This window comes from Lagopus muta, chromosome 12 (assembly GCF_023343835.1).
Source record: "Lagopus muta isolate bLagMut1 chromosome 12, bLagMut1 primary, whole genome shotgun sequence".
In the NCBI taxonomy this organism is placed as follows: domain Eukaryota; kingdom Metazoa; phylum Chordata; class Aves; order Galliformes; family Phasianidae; genus Lagopus; species Lagopus muta.
In genome coordinates this window covers 19,289,433-19,297,171 of record NC_064444.1, presented here as the reverse complement: position 1 = coordinate 19,297,171, position 7,739 = coordinate 19,289,433, and the positions used below count along the sequence as shown (strand labels likewise).

Genomic DNA, 7,739 nt, shown 5'->3' with positions numbered 1-7,739 from the left:
AAACACTGGTGGGTGAGCATTGCCCTTACCTGCTGGGCAGACAATTACCAGGCAGCAAAGTGGGGTTCCAGGGCATTCCAGGAAATGCAGATTCCGGTTCCTGCTGCTGTCATCAAGAGCCGCACATCTCCATGCTGTCCTTAAAGCACTCAGGAAAGGGAACGGAGCAGGGATTCAGGTAACGGCTGGACTGAACCGAGCAGGCGGTGAGTGCGGGAGGACTGGAAAGACGATGGCATCGCAGGGGGGAAGCCATCAACTGGAAGCATCGAAGGCATCTTCACCTGTAATACAGAGACACGCTTTAGAAGGAGGAACGCTGAGACAGAAACGATGCTCAGTCAGCCCACCCACAAAACATGGAAGCCAAACACGGCTCCAAGAAATGGCTTCAGAGTAAGGTTAGGAGTATTTAACAGGGAAGCTGTGGGGTTTTTGTTAGTATTACACAGAAGGTTACAGAGGGGTTCAGTGCCCAATTGAAAGCACTATGGAAGGTGCAGGGTTAATTTGCACAGGTATCTATACAGTCATGGCTGCAATTCACACTACATTTGGGGTTCAGAGCTTAGGGTTGGGGAGAAAGTATTGAGGTTAGGGTTATTAGGATCGTGCTCAGAGTGAGCGATAGGGAAGGCCAAGGCAAAGGTAAGAGCAAAAGGCAAGGAGAACAGCTGAGGGAACGCCAAAACGGAGGGCAAAGGCATGGACGACACCCAAGGGAAGGCAACGTCAAAGGCAAAGGGAAGGCAAAGGCAGGGAGAGCACTGAAGAGAAAGCCTCGTCACAGGCCAGGCCTGAGGAGAAGGCCGCAGAGAACGCCAAAACAGAGACAAAAGAAAACAAATCAGGGAAGGCCAAAATGGAGGGCAAGGTCCATGAGAACGCTGCATGGAAGGCCAACGCAGAAGGCCAAGGGCAATGGCCAAAGAGAACATGGAAGGGAACGCCAAAACCAAAGGCCAAAGAGAACGCCATAAGGGATGCCAAAACAAGAGGCCAAAGGGAATGTGGCAAAGAAGGCTGAGGGCAATGGCCAAAGAGAACGCAGCCAGGAGCGCCAAAACTGAAGGCCAAAGAGAATGTTGTAGGGAATGCCAGAACAGAAGGCAAAGGGAACGTGGCAAAGAAGGCCAAGGACAAAGGCCAAGGGAATGTGGCACAGATGGCCAGAACCAAAGGCCAAAGAGAACGCAGCAAAGGTGGCCAAGGGCAAATGGCCAAGAGAATGCCACAGGGAACGCCAAAACAGGAGGGCAAGAGAGCACAGTAGGGAACAGCGAGGGCAAGGAGAACACAGCAGGGAAAGGCTGGAGGTGAGGAGAACACAGAAAGAAAAGGACAGACAGCATTCAGGGCACCATGAAGTGCAGAAATGAGCTCTGGGAACCCTACCTTGTGCCTCAGTAAGTAATGAGTATACAATGGTGGGTGAGCACTGCCCTTACCTGCTGGGCAGACAATTACCGGCCAGCAAAGCGAGGTTCCGGGGCATTCCAGGAAATGCAGATTCCAGTTTCTGCTGCTGCCATGGAAGAGCCGCGCATCTCCGTGCTGTCCTTAAAGTGCTCAGGAGCAACGCAGCTCTGCTGCCACCTGTGGGACACAATGCAGTAATGAAGGCGCTGCCCCGCATGTGTGGGGCTGCACCCTGAGCATGTTGCTGTAATGATGACACAAGGATTGTAATTAATTATAATTATAATTAACATTAGGGATATAATTAATGTTATTCATAGGGTTGAAGTTACAGTTGGTCTAACATCAGTATTCTGCACTACAATCACAATTAAGGTTATTTGACAAAAAACATGAGGCATTATTTTTAAGGCAGCATTCAGGTTAAGAGACATTTTCAACAATGCGTTAAGGGCTTGGTTTACAGATACGCTGCAGGTTAACACAATTATCATTAGAACTCCCATTCAGCTACGGGTTCAGGTCAAGGTTAACTTTAATGTTGCCTCCCAGCTAATCCCAGAGTGCCGAAGACAAGCAGAACTCCCAGGGCAGGCAAAGGGAAGGAGAACTCTCATGGAAAACCAAGGTAAATGCAAAGAAAACAGCCAAGCTAAGGCAAGGGCAAAAGCAAAGAGAGCACCAATGGAAAGCCAAGGTGAGGGCAAGGAGAACGCAACAGGAAAGGTCAGAATACAGCCAAAGAGAACACAGCAGGAAAGGCCAAGGGCAAAGGCCAAGAGAATGCAGCACAAAATGCCAAAACAAAAGGACAAGGGAACACAACGTGGAATGCCCAGGCAAGGGCTAAGAAAACATGGCAGGAAAAGCCAAAAAAGGAGGGCAAGAGAACGCGGCAAAGAAGGCCAATGCAGAATGTGGCTGGAACAGCAAGTTAGGAGGTCAAAGAGAATGCTGCAGGGAATGCCCAGGCAAGGGCCAAGACAATGTGGCAGGAAATGCCAAAACAGGAGGCCAAAGAGAATGCTGCCGGGAACGCCAAAACTGAATGCTGAAGAGGATGTGGCAACAGAAAGCCAAGGGCAATGGCCAAGAGATGTGGCATAGAACACAAAAACAGGAGGGGAAGGGCCAAGAGAACGTGGAAGGAAATGCCCAGGATGATGGCCAAGAGAACACGGCAAGAAACGCCAAAACAGGAAGGCAGGAGAACGCAGCAGGGAACACCAAAACTGAATGCCGAAGTGAATGTGGCAAAGAAAGCCAAGGGCAATGGCCAAGAGAACCCAGCATGGAACACAAAAACAGGAGGGCAAGAGAATGCCCAGCCAATGGCAACGGCTAAGAGAACATGGAAGGAAATACCAAAACAGGAGGGCGAGAGAACGCAGTACAGAACGCCAAAACTGAACACTGAAGTGAATCCAGCAAAGAAAGCCAAGGGCAACGGCCAAATGAACGTGGCATAGAACACAAAAACAGGAGGGCAAGAGAATGCAGTAGGGAACAGCAAGGGCAAAGGGAAGGAAAACACTGCAGTGAAAGGCCAGAGACAAAGAGAACACAGAAAGAAAAGGACAGGCAGCATCCAGGGCACCATAAAGTGCAATGAAGAGCTCTGGGAGCACCGTGTTGTGCCGTGCTATGGAGTGGGTAAACACTGATGGGTGAGCATTGCCCTTACCTGCTGGGCAGACAATTACCAGCCAGCAAAGCGAGGCTCTGGGGCATTCCAGGAAATGCAGATTCCGGTTCCTTGCTGTTCCCATGAAGAGCCACGCATCTCCATGCAGTCGTTACGGCACTCGGGAGCGCTGCAACTCCGCAGCCACCTGTGGGACACAAAACAGTAATGAAGGCACTGCCCTACAGATGTGCCTCTTTCACAAACCTGCACTCCTTTCCCTGATCAATGTGGCTGCACTCTGTGCGTGATGCTGCTTACCAGCAGCACTGCAGCTGGGAACAACAGACAAGGAGAAGGCTCAGGTACCCAACAACATCCATCTTCCATCTTCTCTGATAACTGCTCATTATACACTGCTCTCACCTTCGGTTTGGTAGGTGGGGATTGAGGAAGCAATGCCGGTCCCACAGACCCCTCCCTATCCCACACTGTGATGGCAGATCAGGATCTGGACCACCTGAGAACCTGACATCCAGGAGTCTTTGGGTCCTGATGAGACGAGTCCCAGAGCCCTGAGGGAATTCACCGCTGCAGTCACCGAGCCACTCTCAGTGGTATTTGAGAAGTCGAGGCAGTCAGGTGAAGTCCCTGGTGAGCAGAAAAAAGGCAACAGCACAGCTGTTACTGCAGATATAAAGTGTGACCCTGGGAACCACCAACGTGTCAGTCTCACCTCTGTGCTGCAAAAAAAAATCGAGGAGCAGATCCTCCTGGAAGTGACTCTGAAGCACGTTCCAGTGCGTCACCACCCTCTGTGTGAAAAGCTTCCTCCTAATAACCAACCTAAACCTCCCCTGTTTCAGTTTAAAATCATTTCCCCTTGTCCTATCACGATCCACCCTCGTAAACAGCCGTTCCCCTTCCTGCTGTTCCCCCTTCAAGTACTGTGAGGCTGCAATGAGGTCCCCCCAAGCCTTCTCTTCTCCAGGCTGAACAAGCCCACTTCCCTCAACCTTTCCTTGTAGGAGAGCTGCTCCAACCGTCTGCTCATCTCAGTGCCTCCTCTGGACCCGCTCCATGAGCTCCACGTCCTTCCTGTGCTGGGGGCCCCAGGCCTGGATGCAGCACTGCAGATGAAGCCTCACAAGAGCCGAGCAGATGGGGACGATCACCTCCCTCTCCCTGCTGGCCGCTTCTCTTTTAACGCAGCCCAGAACACAGCTGGCCTTCCAGGTTGCAAGCACGCTCTGCTGGCTGATGTCCACTCATGGATGCCAGCTCATCCACCGGGAGCCGCAAGTCCTTCTCTGTGGGGCTGCTCTCAAGGTGTTCTTTGCTGAGTTTGTACAAACACCTGGGATTGCCCCTTCATCAGTGACATTGACAGTGGGGCTGAGTGCACCCTAATGACACCGAGCTGTGGGGTGCAGTGACGCACTAGAGGGACAACGCCATCCAGAGGAACCTCAACAGGCTGAGTAGTGGCACTCAGCAATGCGCCTTCCAGCCCAGAAAGCCAATCGTACGCTGGGCTCCATCCAAAGATGTGTGGTCAGCAGGCGAAGGGAGCTGGTCCTGCCCCTCTGCTCTGCGCTGTGAGGCCTCACCTGGAGGTGCTGCATCTGGATGTGGATGTCCGCAGCACAGGACAGACGTGGAGCTATTGGAGAACATCCAGAGAACAGCCACAAATATGAACTGAGGGATGGAACGCCTTTCCTATAAAGAGAGAGAGCTGGAGCTGTTCAGCCTGCAGAAGTGAAGGCTCCAAGGTGATCTGGTAACAGCCTTTCAACACCTGAAGGGAAGAACAAGGAAAGATTTAGCCTAGATATAAAGAAAATCTGGTACAGTGAGGGTGGTGACACAGCAGAACAGGTTACCCAGACATGTGATGGATGCCCCATCCCTTCCAAGGTGAGGCTGGGTCAGCCTCTGGGCAGCCAGATCTGGCTGTGGATGTTCCTGTTCATTGTGTGGCAGTTGGACGAGATCACCACCAATGGTACCAAGTACTCTGGCTAGGATAATCCACATCCATCAGAGCCTCTCTCGGCCAGTCCCAGTATTCAGCAGAGCAGGGACTTCACTTCATCACACTGGGGTGATACTGAGTACAGCAGTCCAGAAGAGGACAATGCTTGGCTTTCTATAAAGACGAAGATTTATTACACCTAAGGGTGCACAGAACGCCCTTAAACAACTCTGCATGGTTGGAAGCAGTGCATAACAGCCCTGAAATAAAGGAAGAATAAGTTACCCCATTCCAAAGATGAACACTCAGCCCACACTGCCAAGAAAGCAGTCTACAGGTAGAGATGCTGCCCTTACGGCTTCCATCCCTTAAAAGTGGTCAGGATAAAAAAATAAAAAAATAAATAATAAAAAAAAGGGAGAATGTAGCTCTGAAATAAAGAAAAAACAAAAACCACTTACACCCTTCTCAAAGGCCAAAACTCACCCCTGCTCCACAGGAGACAGTCTCTAGAGATCAATGCTGCCCTTACATCTGCCAGCACTTCAATGTGGTCAGGATGCCCCAAAAACAGGAAAGGTCACAGTCCTAAAACAAGAAGGAATGACTCACCCTTTCTCAAGGACCAGAGCTCATCCCACGCTCCCAAGGAGACGGTCTCTAAAGACAGATACCACCTTAAAGGCTGCCAGCCCTTAAGTGGGGTCAGGATCCCCCCAACAACAAGATATTGTAACCCTGGAATAAAGAATCACTCACCCAGTTTCAAGGGTTCACCCCACGCTCTAAAGGAAGCAATCTCCAGGTGCAGTTGCTGCTCCTTCTGCTGACAGACCTTAAATGTGGTCAGGAGCCCCCAGAAAGTGAAATTACAGTCCAGCAGTAAAGAAGAAATCAATGACCCCATTCCAAAAACAAACAGCCCACATCCCAAAGGAAGGAGCCTCCATGCAGAGATGCTGCCCTCACAGCTTCCAGCCCTTAAAAGTGGTCAGGATCCCCCAAAAGGGAAAGACCAGAGCCCCGTAATAAAGCAGCAGTCACTCACCCCATTCCAAAGGGCAGAACTCACTCCCAATACTTCCAAGGAGGCAGCTCCCAAGCAGAATGCTGTTCTGTCTGTTCCCAGCCCTTAAATATGGGCAGGGAGGGGGTGGAGCCAAGCTCAGCCCTATCCGGTCCCACAGGTAAATTGCTTCCACCTGTGCTGGCAGGGCTGGCCACACCCCTCACCAGGTGCTCAATCACTGCTTCAGACCGTAAACAACAACAAAAAAAGACTAATTACAAGCAGGTGATTGGATCTGCCTGTCCGGCAAGGGAGTTTGATCAAAGGATGAGAAACAATGGCATGCATATTTTGATTGAAGTCTGTCCTCAAAAGCATTCAGTAAAATTTCTAATAGATAGGGGAGCACAAATTTCAGTATGATACAGCACACAAATTTCAGTACTGATACAGCAAGATGCTGAAAAGCTGTGTGTGCAGCCTGGATGGCAGAGTTGAGATTACCGGTGTGATCGGAGCGAGCTCTGTTTGCCAAACTAGTGGGGACAGCTTGTGGCTCTCCAGTGAGAAACGTGTCGCCTACTTTCTTTGCAATTAAAGCCCATTGTGAAAACAATTCAGGATTTGACATAATCAGTGGGTGAACCTGGCACCTGCCTGTATGGCAGTGTGTGGCCTTTTGGGTCAAGTTTCAATCCCAGACTCCAAAGAAATAGGCAGGCTGCAGCGTGTGCACTTTACGCAGCCCCTGTGCTCCCTGAAGCAGGGGTCGCTAACATACCACTGTACCCCATTTCTGCTGCAGCATGATGTGGGATTTCTGAACTCATAGCAGGTTTGGAAAAAAGACAAATCGTTTCCAGAACAGACTCCCCACATAACTCGTTGTCATCTGGTTTGGAAACCAGATGGAAGGTGGTGATTAATAATCGATTATCGGTGTCTGAAAGCTTATACAGCCCCGCTAGGAGCTGCTGTCCCAAACCTTGCTTACTTGGCAAGCAAGTTGGGGTGATGCCATGGAGTGATGCTGGGATGACACTGGGGTGAAGTTGTGGACTGAGCCTGGAGAGTGACGCTGGGGGGTGATGCTGGGGTATTGCGGGTGGGGGGGGGGGGGAAATCAGAGAGAGAGAGATACTCGATGGAGACACTGGGGTGACTTAGTGTGATGTTGGGGGTGACATTGCTGGCACGACTCTGGGAGTGACATTGGGGTGACACTGGAGAGTGATTCTGAAGTGTCATTGTAGTGGCATGGGTTATGTTGGGGCTTTTTGGGGAGGAAGGGTGGGTGACATCAGGGAGTGAACACTGGGTGGTGACGTTGTTGGGGTGTTATATTGGGGACCTAACGGCCCCTGACTGAAGAATGATCCTGGAATTGAATAAGGTATTTTGGCAGTTTTAAGGGAGTTGATATTTGTGGCTGTGGCTGCAAATGTTTTGTAGAGAGAGCTGTCCCTGGTATTTGGTCTTGTTCTTGCGAAGACTTGTTTTGCAAGCCGATGTTCCAGCTGGGCTCTTGTATGGGAACTGCTGAGTCATGGCCTGAACCTCTGATTGATCACCTGAGGCGAGCCATGAGGCAGCCAGAGGAGCACAGGTGAAGGCAATTCAATTCACCTGTGCTGCCAGAAGGGGTGGAGCCAGGCTGCCCCCTCCTAGAGCTATTTAAGAGCTGGCTGCCAGGGGGGAAGGGTCTCTGC

At 50.9% G+C, this 7,739-nt stretch overlaps 1 long non-coding RNA gene across 1 annotated transcript; it reads right to left on the bottom strand.

Moving 5' to 3' along the window:
* Nucleotides 1–1,309: 1,309 nt before the first annotated feature.
* On the bottom strand, nucleotides 1,310–6,135 carry LOC125699238 (uncharacterized). Its single transcript, XR_007379488.1, has 6 exons — nucleotides 6,070–6,135; nucleotides 5,781–5,856; nucleotides 5,508–5,609; nucleotides 3,564–3,694; nucleotides 3,104–3,251; nucleotides 1,310–1,596 (listed from the first exon to the last, which is right to left on the bottom strand). It is a non-coding gene; the product is annotated as an uncharacterized LOC125699238 (long non-coding RNA).
* Between the last annotated feature and the right edge of the window lie 1,604 nt (nucleotides 6,136–7,739).